This window comes from Helianthus annuus, chromosome 14, assembly GCF_002127325.2.
Source record: "Helianthus annuus cultivar XRQ/B chromosome 14, HanXRQr2.0-SUNRISE, whole genome shotgun sequence".
Lineage (NCBI taxonomy): Eukaryota > Viridiplantae > Streptophyta > Magnoliopsida > Asterales > Asteraceae > Helianthus > Helianthus annuus.
Window position 1 is genome coordinate 25,723,916 of NC_035446.2, and position 13,963 is coordinate 25,737,878.

Genomic DNA, 13,963 nt, shown 5'->3' on the forward strand with positions numbered 1-13,963 from the left:
GAACAACCTACTCGATCGAATAGCATGCTCGATCGGGTGGCATTCCTATACGACAAACGAATTGAAAATCGACTAAGTGTTGAAGCATAGTATCTTATGATTCGAGGAGTAATGTTGACGAACAGCTGTTCGATTGAACAATACCTTGTTCAATACCATACTTCATGAATTTGTTAAGTGTGGGGCCATATGCTAGCCGATCGGCTGGCCTGATCGATCGACTGGCATATCCGATCGGTTGGGCTGTTCGTTCGAACAGCCTAACCGTTTGGCCAGCATCCTGACCTGGTCGGCCTGTTCGTCTAACACTTGGCGGTTCCGATTATTTGACGTTATGTTGAGTTAGTTTGAAAACGAGCTTAACTAGGGAACCTCCGTTCTTACTTGTTTCTCCTGCTCTGACAGGAATCACCCAAGTCCGGCCGGTGAACGGTTCGGAACCATGGTTTCATGTTTAACCCGAAGTCGGTGAACCTCGTAGATTGAATCCGGATCTTGAATCACACCACCATGGAAATGATTAGTGAGTTGACTCAAGCCCCGTTTCTATCGGTTTGAAAGCATTGAGTGTAAAAGAGTTGAAAGAAAGTCGGAATTCCTTCTTCCAATCCTTCACATCATGTAAATGCTTAGATCTTTGATAGATCTTAGCTTGTTTATGTGGAAATCGGTTAGATCCAAGCTATTTATGGTGGATTGAAGCCAAAACATGGTGTTCTTGATGAACACCATGATGACATCATCCAAGAATGCTTAGATCTTGGTGATTTCACGGTTAGAAATCAAGATTTGAAAGATAGAAAGGTGTAGGAGCATGTTTTGATCAAGAAAGACAAGATTTAGGAGGAAAACTTACCGGAATTGGAAGAAATCTGAGAAAAGAAGGGGAGCACGAGCTGGTTGGTCAGAGCTTTCCAAAAGTGGTAAAGAATGACAATGACAGCCCTATTTATAGGCTCCAAAAGAGGAAAGGGCTGGCCGATCGGCTGGCATCCCGATCGGACAGCCTGCTCGATCGGACAGTCCGTCCGATCGGCTGGGCTGTTCGATCGGCCGACAGCCTGATCGATCCACAGCCTGGTTCGAGTGTTCGGTGCGACGATTTTCGTTATTTCGGTTTCGATTGAAGACGATACGAGTACGATAGAGTTTCCTATTCAACTTACTTTCAGTCCCAACTACTATATCTAACATACAATCATCTATATTCCACCCCATTCTTACGTTACCATTTGTCATAATCCGATTTCGATTGCATTCAATTTTTGTTTCGAGTTTCTATTGATTCGATTGATCACCACACAAAACTTAAAGTAAACACGCATAGGTAACACATGAGGCACACACACACGTATAACAACAACCAAAGTTCGCGTAATTCGAGATTCGAGTTCGATGATGGCTAGATCGGTTTGATTACTGATTAGTTAACTTTATCGCATTGTTACTTCCTATTATTCACAGTCGGAAATCGGTTGGCGTTAAAACCTTCGATTACTTCGATTCTTTCTGATTAACAACACTTACTCCACATAATACGAATAAACATAAAATCGACTATCTACAGTCAAGAAGTCAAAGTTGACTTGGACTTTGACTTTGACATTCGAAAACACGGGGTGTTACAAGAGTTATGTCCGTTTCGGTAAGAACTAATGGCTGGGAAAAGTGTAGAGCTGACACAGCCGGGTGGTTAGCTGACACGGCCGGGTGAAGGTTCTGTGAAAAATATTATTTATGTGATTTATGCATCGTAGGCTTCGGTATATTATCCGTGGACTACCGTGGGCCTCCCAAACATGATTTCGAGTGTTCCTTTGATGATTATAAGTTGTAAACCCAAGTCTAAGCCTCATGTAAATTATATAAGAGTATGATAGATGTATGTAATGAAGTTGGACATGTATTACATGTAAATGGTATACAAGAATGCGTACAGAACACGTAGGTATGAATACATGATTGTAGGTATGATTGAATATATATAGGTATATAGATGTGTATGATTGTAAGTATGTATGTGTGCAAGTATGTGCGAATGCATGATTTAGATGCATTTGAGAATTAACGTTACTAACAATGCCCTTGAGTTTGGGATGTAATGCAGGAATGAGAATGTCGGATTCTTATGAAGTTGAAGCCGAACTCGGAACAAGAGACTTAGAGGGAATAGTTGAATGAATCGAAGCTATATTATCGAATATTATACGAAAGTTAATTGTGTGAGAATAGTGTTGTATGAGGTTGTCAATGACTAATGATTAAGTTGTATGTGATGTTCACAGGTACCACACGGATTTCTTCTTCTACTAACGAAGATGAGCGGACGAAGATCGAGTCAAGAGCAAGGATTGTACGGGAAGGATCGGTCACATAGTTTAACAAATGTAGGTCCAAAGTATTAATATAATGGAACGCGGTAAATCCTTTTTAATGAGTGTATGACATTTGGTATTCAAACTTTCCTGTAAGTACTATGTCTATTAAAGAAAGAAATTTTGGGTTCATATTTTCCGCTGTGTTGTATTTTTAAGTTATTACAAGTTAGTCTTACAGGAAATTGTTTATAATAAGAACGGGTCATGCCCGATTTTTCTTAAATTATAGTATGATAATATCACATTTAGGAAGGTGAAACATTGGGCGTTACAAGTTGGTATCAGAGCCATGGTTTGAGTGAAATCAAGTATGAGGAGGTGAATACTTGAACTCAAACCTGTGTGCTCTTGTAACTAGAAACCCGTACAATCCGAGACTCGATCAAGATCTAAAGGTAGAAGCAAAGGTAAGTATGTATTAGATTATGTATTTGAAGGGAACTAATAGTATGTTATGTGAAGGGTAAGCGCAATTGTTCGGAGGGATGATCCGTGAATGCGGTCTAGGACCGGCATCAAGGCAACTAATAAGACGAATTGACCCCAGGTACGTAAAGTTAATGTGTGGATGTATGAAATGGTATAATTAAGCAAGTGAAAGAAAATTTTAAATGAATATAATAACGACATGGTAAAGAAGTTTAAAAAAGGGGTTAGACGTGTCGAAACTTAATTCTTCGGACATAAGGTGGCGATTACGCGAAGACACGAAACTACGTGGATTGTGTACTTGGCCAGTACACAAGAAACGAATGACGTTCGTGAGACCACGATAATTGTTACAGGTATATCCGTTAGAATTTGGTAGTAGGTGGGCGTATGGGTGAAATGGGCAGTAAGACTCTCGGGAGATTGAGAGTACTACGTAAGAGTGAAAAGTGCGAATGATAAGAATGAAATGTTGGATCCGTAAGAAAGTACGGATCAACAATGTATGAATGAAATGCTTGAATCCGCGAGACGGATTCAAAGAATGAAAGATATGAATGCAATGCTTGAATCCGCGAGACGGATTCAAGGAATGAAAGGCATGAATGAGATGTTTGAATCCGCGAGACGGGTTCAAAGAATGAAAGATATGAATGCAATGCTTGAATCCGCGAGACGGATTCAAGGAATGAAAGGCATGAATGAAATGTTTGAATCCGCGAGACGGATTCAAAGGATGAAAGACGTGAATGCAATATTTGAATCCGCGAGACGAATTCAAAACATAGAAGGTACGAAAGGTATAATAATGTGTTCGAATCCGCGAAACAGATTTAAGATATAAAAGACGAAACTAGTCTACATAAGAAGAAGTCGATAGCTTGACCATGTTTGCGTCAAACAAGTTGATGTGGGCCCAAGTGTGGAAGAGCGGGCTATTATGTACTTGGAGGCCCAAGACCGCGTAAGAAAAGGGCTTTCACTAAAATGGCCCTAACTTGGGCTACGGGGGTCCGTTTGGGACGTGCGACCAGGCGATTCGAAGGCGAGAACGAGCTCCATCTTGCTGCAAACAGCCTAAGGCGGTTTGGGTCATCGTCCGGGCCAAAAAAACGCTTATTTCTATTACTTATTTGCATTTTTATGTTTTTTGAACTATTTTGGGCTTTTTGTTTTAGGCCGTGTGTTTGGCCCGTTATCTTTTTTAGGCCCGTTTCGAATTTCAGTCTTTATTTATATGTTGCTAAAGCTAATGAGAAGTTCAGAATTGAATTTCGAGAAAACTGATTTTTCACTTCAAATTCCGTGGCCTTTGGGGTTACAATTTGGGGGTTGGGGAAGAGCTACACGGGTATTCGTAGAATCAACGTGTAATCTTCATTTTTTTCGTTTCACGCGCTGCATCACAAGTCATATAAGTAAACGTAAAGCAAATGAACAAAAGAATGATAAGAATGAAAATATTCGAATGTGTAAGTAATTACGGACCGAACAAGTAAATATTCCTTAAGTGGTATGAATGTATGATCCAAATTATGTTTAAACTTTCATATATATATGAATATATTATGCAAATGTGTTGCATACAAGAATAGTCAAAAGGATAAATGGGTCATACGGGTCAGATGGCGATCACCATTTGAACTCGGCAGTTAATGTGTTGATTTGTTAAGTTTATACTCATAGGTGAGCTTGATGAATGGACACGCAATGTCACTAATCGGAAAGGAATGATCATCGTAAGGTATGGATAACGAATCAATGGAATTTACTTCCGTCAGGTATGTATAAAAAGGGGTGTAACTTTAATAGGAGGTTATGACTCGACTAGCAATGGATGTGTTAGAATAGAATGTATATATACAAACCGTAATGTGAAATGTGGAGTGAATTTCAAAATGTTCGTAATGATCGTAGGGTGGTATTGAACTTAAATGCTCGTAACTGTGGAAATTCTGATAGAATATAAAAGACGGCAAGTATTGTTAAGAAATGCTAACTTTGATGCTTGGCTTGTTGGCCATGTTCATTTGATCAATACATTGTAGAAAAGATAAGCATGGCATAAATAACAATAGTAACCATGGAAATAATGCTTAGTCTTCGTGATTTAAGTACAGATAATTAAGTTAAGAAGGGTGAATTTAGTTGTAATAATAAGTCCTTGAATGATTATAGTATGCGTATGGTAATATATCGACCCCTCCTATGAGCTTAAAGGTAATCGGAAGTAATGATAGTAATGGAATGTTTAGGATGGCTCATAGTGAACAAAATGAAAGATAATGATGTATGAGTAGTATGAAATAAATCGATTTATTTCGATTAGAAAATATATGAATGTAATATGCTTAAATAGGAAGTTAGAAACAAACCGCAGACTTAGGTTTGTACGATTAATAATTGTATACAATTGGAATAAATTCGATGAATGAAACGTTAGTGATGATATGTGTTAAGAGCTAGTATTATAAAGTAAAAGACACTAATAAGAGCTCTGAGCAGAGTCTGACATAAGTATAATTATGAAAGTAATTTACTTAATATAAGGGCATAGGAACGATGTGTACAATTACGTTCATGCATGAATAAAACATTTGCCAAGATCCCGAATGCGTTTCAGTTGTAGTAAGTATTGTGGATGAACAACTTGAAAGGGGTAAGAGTAGAATTGGTCTAGTTTGAATGAAAAAGGTTTCGGGGATGAAACCTCATTTAAGGGGGTAGACTTGTAACACCCCAAAACCGAATTATTAATTTGCTAGTTTGTTATCATGTTTAACAAAATGAGGTATAATAACTGGGTTAGTAAACCTAGTTAAATGTCTAGCAAATTAAGTACAGGAATGAAATTAAAACCAAATATGATGGTGTCATGAATTTAAGGGGCTAAGGTTGCCAAATTAGAAACTTGAATTGAATAAAAATAAAAAGAAAAATCAAAACTCACACACATACGGTGTGTGAGTCTGGACGATCGAACAAGGGAGCAGGGCAAGGTGAAACCCTAGTTTCACCAAATCCATCAAATTTAGTAGGGATTTCAAGGAAAATCGAATGCATGAACCTCTATTCTTGAACATCTAACCTTGTTCATTGATGTGGTAAGTCCAATTTCGTGATTTGATGAATTGTAGGAAATGGGTTTCAACCCAATCATGAGTTTGTAATATGATTTGTGTAAATTGGATGTTGGGACTACTCTTAGAACAGAAATCATGTTTGATTTTTAAGTTAGTTGAAATATTTTAGTATAAACCCACTTTATGAGAATATGTTATGAGTAGGAGGATTGAAATTGATACAACTATGTGAAGTTTGAACTATGATGTTTAAAGATACTTGAAATCTTAGACAAATGGGGGTAGGATGAAAGATTTCTATGAATTTGGTTGATTGTTAATATGTCACGTGAAGAATTAGTAGGAATCATGCTTTAAAAGCTTGTACATAATGTTTCACAAATGCGAAACCCGCCAAGTGTTCGATGAAATGCCTAAGAGAACAAATATGTGAAGTTGTATGCAAGTTATAAGCTTATAAGTATAGAAAGTGATTATGACATAATTGTTAGCAAACTAACACGTGAAGTGTGTTTTAGATGGAGTCATGTGGATTTCTAGTAATAATGTATGTCGGGTTCAAGGATAGTGTCTAATTAGTTAATCTTGAATGATGATGTTGTTATAAAGTTATGAGATATGTAGTATCAAAAGAATTGATTATGCTATGTGTGCTTATGTGACCTTATGGTCGTATGTGTGTGTTATACCACGCGAGTAGGAAATGTATAAAATGTCCATAGCATAATTGATTACAATAATGCGAAATGAATGCAATTTTAGAATGTGCATTATACTAATGATGTGGTAATCGTGATGGCATGATAAGTATAGGATCGTGTCAATATGGGGGAAAGCACGGAAGGTTAATGGAACGAGTAAGAGGAAGCATGTATGAAACGGACACTCGAGGTAAGTAAACTCCCGGACTCCATCTTTAATAGTAATGGAATTAATTGTATGAAAATCGTTAAAGGTTATGTTGAAATTTGTTATTGAAGATGATATGAATGAGTAGTATTAAGTAAGTGATTTCCGTAATCACTTCTTAGTTTGTGTGAGTAATATAATGTTTTAATTAATTAAACATGATGTTTGAGGTCAAATATGTGTTGAAGTCTTTCGTTGTAAATGATGGGATTAAAGTTGACTAAAACGCCCTTGATGGGTATATTGGGCAAACGATCTTAATAGTAGTTTAGAAATAAGCTATTCGATTAGTGTAATGTATTGGTCAAGTATGAAAGTGGGGAGTATGGTTTTGTAAGTCATAAACCATTTAATGCGCAAACACCTTAACGGGTCAAAATAAGCTTTTGAGCGAAAATGGGTGGAAAAAGGTGTAAGGCATCCGGGAATGAATCTTTTATGATAGATGACCTAGAAATTATTAAGTTTATATGAAGTTAAGGTCAAACCAACAAGTTATGTTGCTAAATACATGAACGGGTCGAATAAATCATAAATGAATAATAAGCCGATAGTGCGTAAGCTAGGAATTTCCTTAATCCGGATATGGGATTTCAAGTCCACATGATAGAATGTTAATTTACAATCACGTAGGAAGAAACGTGACGCAAAACGGATAAAAAATGAGAGAGTTGTGTCCGTTTCGGTAAGAACTAATGGCTGGGAAAAGTGCAGAGCCGACACGGCCGGGTGGTTAGCTGACACGGCCGGGTGAGGGTTCTGTGAAAAATATTATTTATGTGATTTATACATCGTAGACTTCGGTATATTATCCGTGGACTACCGTGGGCCTCCCAAACATGATTTCGAGTGTTCCCTTGACGATTATAAGTTGTAAACCCAAGTCTAAGCCTCATGTAAATTATATAAGAGTATGATAGATGCATGTAATGAAGTTGGACATGTATTACATGTAAATGGTATACAAGAATGCGTACGGAACACATAGGTATGAATACATGATTGTAGGTATGATTGAATGTATATAGGTATGTAGATGTGTATGATTGTAAGTATGTATGTGTGCAAGTATGTGCGAATGCATGATTTGGACGCATTTGAGAATTAACGTTACTAACAATGCCCTTGAGTTTGGGATGTAAAGCAGGAATGAGAATGTCGGATTCTTATGAAGTTGAAGCTGAACTCGGAACAAGATACTTAGAGGGAATAGTCGAATGAATCGAAGCTATATTGTCGAATATTATACGAAAGTTAATTGTGTGAGAATAGTGTTGTATGAGGTTGTCAATGACTAATGATTAAGTTGTATGTGATGTTCACAGGTACCACACGGATTTCTTCTTCTACTAACGAAGATGAGCGGACGAAGATCGAGTCAAGAGCAAGGATTGTACGGGAAAGATCGGTCACATAGTTTAACAAATGTAGGTCCAAAGTATTAATATAATGGAACGTGGTAAATCCTTTTTAGTGAGTGTATGACATTTGGTATTCGAACTTTCCTGTAAGTACTATGTCTATTAAAGAACGAAATTTTGGGTTCATATTTTTCGCTGTGTTGTATTTTTAAGTTATTACAAGTTAGTCTTACAGGGAATTGTTCATAATACGAACGGGTCATGCCTGATTTTTGTTAAATTATAGTATGATAATATCACATTTAGGAAGGTGACATTGGGCGTTACAACACACTGAACAAAACTTTACGTCAGTTGCTCATCCCCAGGCCAATGGGCAGGTAGAAAGAGCCAACCGCAGCATTATGGAGGGCATCAAAAAGCGCCTGGGGAAAGAAGGCGTTTCATGGGCAGATGAACTTCCGCACGTCCTGTGGGCTCACCGGACTATGCCAAAGACAAGCACGAGAGAAACTCCTTTCAGCTTAACATACGGTGCAGAGGCAGTCATCCCCGCCGAAGTGGGCATACCTACACCTCGTATGCAACAGAGTCAAGATGAGAACGAACAAGAACTCCGCCTGAACCTCGACCTGATCGAAGAAAGAAGAGAACTTGCGGCTATCCGAGAAGCAAAGTATAAAAAAGAGTTGGAAAAACATTACAACTCAAAAGTCAAGGAGGTTCGGTTCAAGGTTGGAGATTACGTCATGCGAAGCAACGAAGCAAGTCTGGCTGAGGGTACCGGGAAAATGGCTCCGAAGTGGGAAGGCCCTTATCAAATCAATACCGCTGGAAAGGACGGTGCTTATATGCTTAGCAGGATGGATGGAACCCTCGTCCCTCGTACCTGGAATGGAGCGCACCTCAAGAAATGTTTTCTTTAACAAACTTCATAGTGTGTCAAAATAAATTTGTAATACGGAAGCTACGACCTCCGTCATTTTTACTTTCCCTGTAATGCGGATGGTTTTACCCGCACAAGACAAATTTATAATTCCAAGAACTGCGAAGGGTTTTTACCCGCAGATTATTTTAAATGTTTTTACCATGTGCTAACCGGAGAAGTATAACTCCGGACGAAGTAAATAGAATGATATAAATTTTCTATCATTAATAAAGTTGCAACTTATAAATAATCATCGGCCGAATCAGAGGCATTAACCCTAAAAGGCAAGGACGAACTGGCATCGTTCGTATTTCCTTCACTTGAAAAATTATCCTAAAAAATAAAAAACAAATCGGATCCGTACCTAAAAAAGAACGTTCAAAAAACAGAAAAATGTAAACACAAAAAGCATGGACGCATGCACAGCTAAGTGATTACGTCAATATTGACCGGATTAATACAACCGGAAATTACAAAAATCATTTACATAGGATAATTATCAGAGTATGGTAAAACATCATTACATTCATCAAAAGCAAGGTGCATATCCCTAAATTACCGAATATGTCCACCTTCAAAAAATAGTTAAACAAACTAAGCACTTTCCAAGGTGCGTATCCCAAGTTTCCAGATACGTCCACCTTACTCTTTCAAAGATTCTCTGCTTGCAAAGAAAAGAGCGTTCTTAATCTTGGAAAGTGGTTAGTTGATAAGCTTCGGAAGGTCTTTTACCACCGGGAAGGTGAGAGTATCAAAACAAGCAACGGCCGCCTTTAGTTCCTCTGTGGCATTACGATTTAGTATCAGAACATCAGCATAAGGAGTCTTTTTCTTCAAGGCATGGAGGTAGCCATTATGCAGACCAGAGTTGACGCCCACAGCACTCATCGCATTATTAATAGCGGCAACTGCAGCGGTCATCTCCGGACCTTTATGAATATTTTTAGTAAGGAGTTCGGCTCCTTCCGAAAGCATCCAAGTTTTGGTAGCCTGAAGATCCTCCACTTGAGCTTTCAAAGCTGCATTCTCCGTCTGGATCTTTTCCTCATACCCTCTCATCTCTTCAATCTGTGCCTTCAGATCGGCCTCCCCTGATTTAAGCGCATCCCGCTCTAACCAAAGTGTTAGAAAGAAATGGTAAATTAAAAAAGAAATCAACCAAATAAAGTACGTACCAGCCATCATGCTCGCATAAGCCAGACGAGCGTCATTAAAAGATTCCCCCATCTTGGCCAAAACGATCTTATGCTCCTCATCCTTCTTTTTCATCAATTCGGAGAAATTCTTTAATTCCATGGCAACCCTATCACGGTCCTCCGCCGCAGAGGCCGCAGCTGCCTGGGATGACTGATTTTGAGCAATCAAGGCCTTAACCTTTTCTTGTTAGGCCTGAAGCTCTTGAGTGAGCTGTGTGATCTTTTTCTCCATGTCCGGAGCCCCTTGAATCTTACGTTTCAAAGAACGTGTTTCCTTCTCCAAATTCTCCCTCACTGACTCTGCCTCTACCCATCTCCGATAGAGCTCCGTCACAAAAATATTTGACTGGGCCTGATTATTTGGAACCGCGGCACTCAGGTCTGGGTTTTTCATTCTTCGGCTTCGGGCATGGTCTAGTGGTGTGCTAATATTGAAAAGAAGAGTGCGAGCAACCAACTCATCCATCATAGAATCCTTATTCCGGATATCCTAATCCGGAATAAATTTCTCTTCAGCTGTTGCCGAATCGATCTCTATATCGTCCGAGAATACATCTGCATATCGAAAAAAAGACATCAGCTCAGATCCCAACCAAGATGAAGGAAGGGAAGACACTTGGTCTTCCTCATCATCAATAAAACGGTCCGGACCCAAAGACGAGTCCAAGATTGTACCTGAGAAAGTCACCACCTTAGGTTCATCATGAGCTTTTCCTTTCTCCTTGCTCGTAATTTCCGGGACCTCCGTCTCCGTACTCTCCACTTCATTAGTAGGAAGAAAACCACCAGAAAAGGTAGGGGTTGGTTCAGTACGAGCCCGTGCGGCTTCCTCCCTAGAAAACTTACCGCCTGTGAGGTGTTCATCCAGCTCATCCATCATGTCACCTCCAGAATGTGAGGAATCTTTCTTAGTCTTTTTCATCTTTGGCATCAGAAGAGGATCAAAAGAACGAATTTGTACAGATTCAGTTTTCCTCTTCCGAACAAGTGGTTGATGACCTACTTCACGCGCTATTCCCTTGCTTTTCAAAGAAGCAGAAGAAGGACGGTATTGAAGGGCCTCATCCAAACTGCGAACCTCCGGATCACTATCCACATCGTCTAGAATTGATTTCTTACCAGCCTGCGACCCGGAGGAACTGGAAGCACCCTTTAAAGACGTTGGAATAGAAGAAGAAGCTTCTACAGCGACTTGGTCATGTGTGCTCTGGGGATGGAAGAAGTGGCTTCCGCAGCAGCTTGTTCGGATACATTCTGAAGGATCACAGGTCGAACCTCCTGAGCCGAAAGAGCCACCTGCTTCATAAGAGGAACTTCGTTTTTGCCCTGATCTTCAAAGTCAAAGTCAAAGACGTCGAAACTCGGAACCTTCAGAGCATCCACAAGAGACATTATGGTACCTACATTTTTAAAGATAAAAAGCAAGTTAGTTAAATAAGGAAAAAAATGCCAAAGGGGAGGTAAAGGGCCGGAACTTACGATCACGCTTTCTGCGAATAACCGGCAATCCCTATCCCCTTGGGCCCAGGAAAAACAGACTCAACCTAACAAAACGAAATGCTCATGAAGGGGATGGATTGGGGACTTGTGCTCAATCAAGGCACGAGCAAGCTCCTGGTCGAAGACGAAGCCTTCGCCCAGATCAAAGGACATCGTCTGGTCCTTAAAACGCCATCCCATATCCGCCGGAAGACAACGGTCGTACAACCAGAAAAAATTATCTTTCCAATTTTTCAAACTGGACCGTTCGCTGGAGGACGGGGAAGGTACGCCCTTTCGATGCGCGAAGGTATACCAATCTCCGGCAATAATAAACTCATAAAAGTACCGAAAAAAGTTTAGGTCCGGTCTCCGATCTAGGGCTCGACAAGAGATCTCAAAATGATTTATATGGCTGAGACCGAACGGATTTACCTGACAAATGTGAACACGAAAAAACTGAAGTACCCTAATAAAAAACCTAGAAAAAGGGACCCGATAGTTCGCAAAATTGCAAACACGGGTGTAAAAGGGAAACTTTCCCTGACGGAAAGGATAAATGGTTTCTTCCTTTGAAGGAAGATCCGGATTCAAATCTAACGGAATCCTATACTCACGAATAAACTTATCCAACTGACGTTGGGTAAGCACGCTCACGCTATCCGATAGGTTGTCTTTACCCGGAGCCATATTATCAAAAGGAAAAAGAGACGCACCTTGAAGAAGAAGAGGTTAAGTAAAAAACCAGAGGATAACAGTGGAGAAGAAGAAGATGAGAGGAAAAAGGGTAAAAATGAAATGGTAAAAGTTGCTTTTATAAGGAGAATAGGTCGGTTACGGGGTGGTCAAGTCGGGCCATCACTTCAACTGACCCTCACGATTCCCAACATAGGGTTTCGTAACCATCACAAGTAGGTGACTAACAATCAAGTAACTTCAATCACCTACGCCACATCAGCACCAGTCAAACCGCGCCACGTCATTCGAATCGAACCACTCCAGCAACGACACGTCATTCAGACAGAACAACTTACATAAACATTTTGCTAAGTCCCCTACGGAAACTAACAAACTAGGGGACTTGAAGATACATATCCGAGGTCGGATACGATCCTTTGGGACGAACCGGACTCCGCTGGAACGAACATATCTGATACATCCGTTCCTCATATCTCCGAGGACGAACCACCATTCGAGAGCATCTGGACGAATGACGTTATCTCAGTTGACCATTATAAATACCCCATCAAGTACAAAGCCAGGTACGATTTTCTGAACCTTCGTCCTTATTTCCTCTCTCTACTTTCTCTCTCTATCAATACTTATCCTCACGCCGAAGGGTGGTCGCAGAGGGGCCCTCCCATCTCTGCGGCGAGCCTAACGGTTTTCTGTTTTGCAGGACCTTTACTCAAGTTCTCTCACAAGATCCAAACCCTCGATTCAGGCTCCGACCTTAATTCGATTCTTTGGTTCTTCACCTAAAGAGAGAAAGGAAACTGCCAACGTAAAGAGAGAAAGGAAACTGCCAACGTAAGAGGCATATTGAGAGAGATAAAGAGAGAGAGAGAGAGAGAGGAGAGAGAGATCGGAGGTTAATGAGATAGGGTAAGCTGGTGACTTTTCGGCAGACGAAGATTAGGTGACAACCCTCACTAAACCAGGTATCCGTACGATTTAATTAATAATTAATTGCTGCTTAATTACTGTGCTTAACTGAAATTGTGGATGAACTGCTACTTGACTGTTGATACTTGTACGTACTTGCATCATACTCTATTTGCTGTCACTACATTATTTACATGCTGAACCTTAGTGACAAACATGATGCACATAAGCACAGTAGCACCGTGAACGGATAACCTATTGAACATGCTGATAAGCCAGCATCAGGCAGATAATGCCTCTAAGGCCTGTATGAGCCAGAAGTGATTACTACACCCATAGTGAGTGTAGGGATACAAGAGTTGTAGAACTGCGTCTCTAGGAATAAGATACAGTGATCGGATGTGCCTAAAACGTACACTAAGCACAAAACGCAGCACTTTAATTTACAATTCAGCTTCTAGCTAGCTAATAAAGTGCCAAAGCATGAGAAAAATACTACTAGACACATTCCAAAGTGTCGGGAATAAGTTGTGTCACTAAAAATGGTATTAACGACACTTTAAAGCTTTATTAAGCGCTTTAACGGATTACTATC

General features: G+C 39.8%; 1 long non-coding RNA gene across 1 annotated transcript; it reads left to right on the forward strand.

Annotated features, from left to right (window-relative positions):
- Positions 1–5,788: 5,788 nt before the first annotated feature.
- LOC110905372 lies at positions 5,789–8,346 on the forward strand. Its single transcript, XR_002573059.2, has 3 exons — positions 5,789–5,911; positions 6,704–6,781; positions 8,125–8,346. It is a non-coding gene; the product is annotated as an uncharacterized LOC110905372 (long non-coding RNA).
- The last annotated feature ends 5,617 nt before the right edge of the window (positions 8,347–13,963 follow it).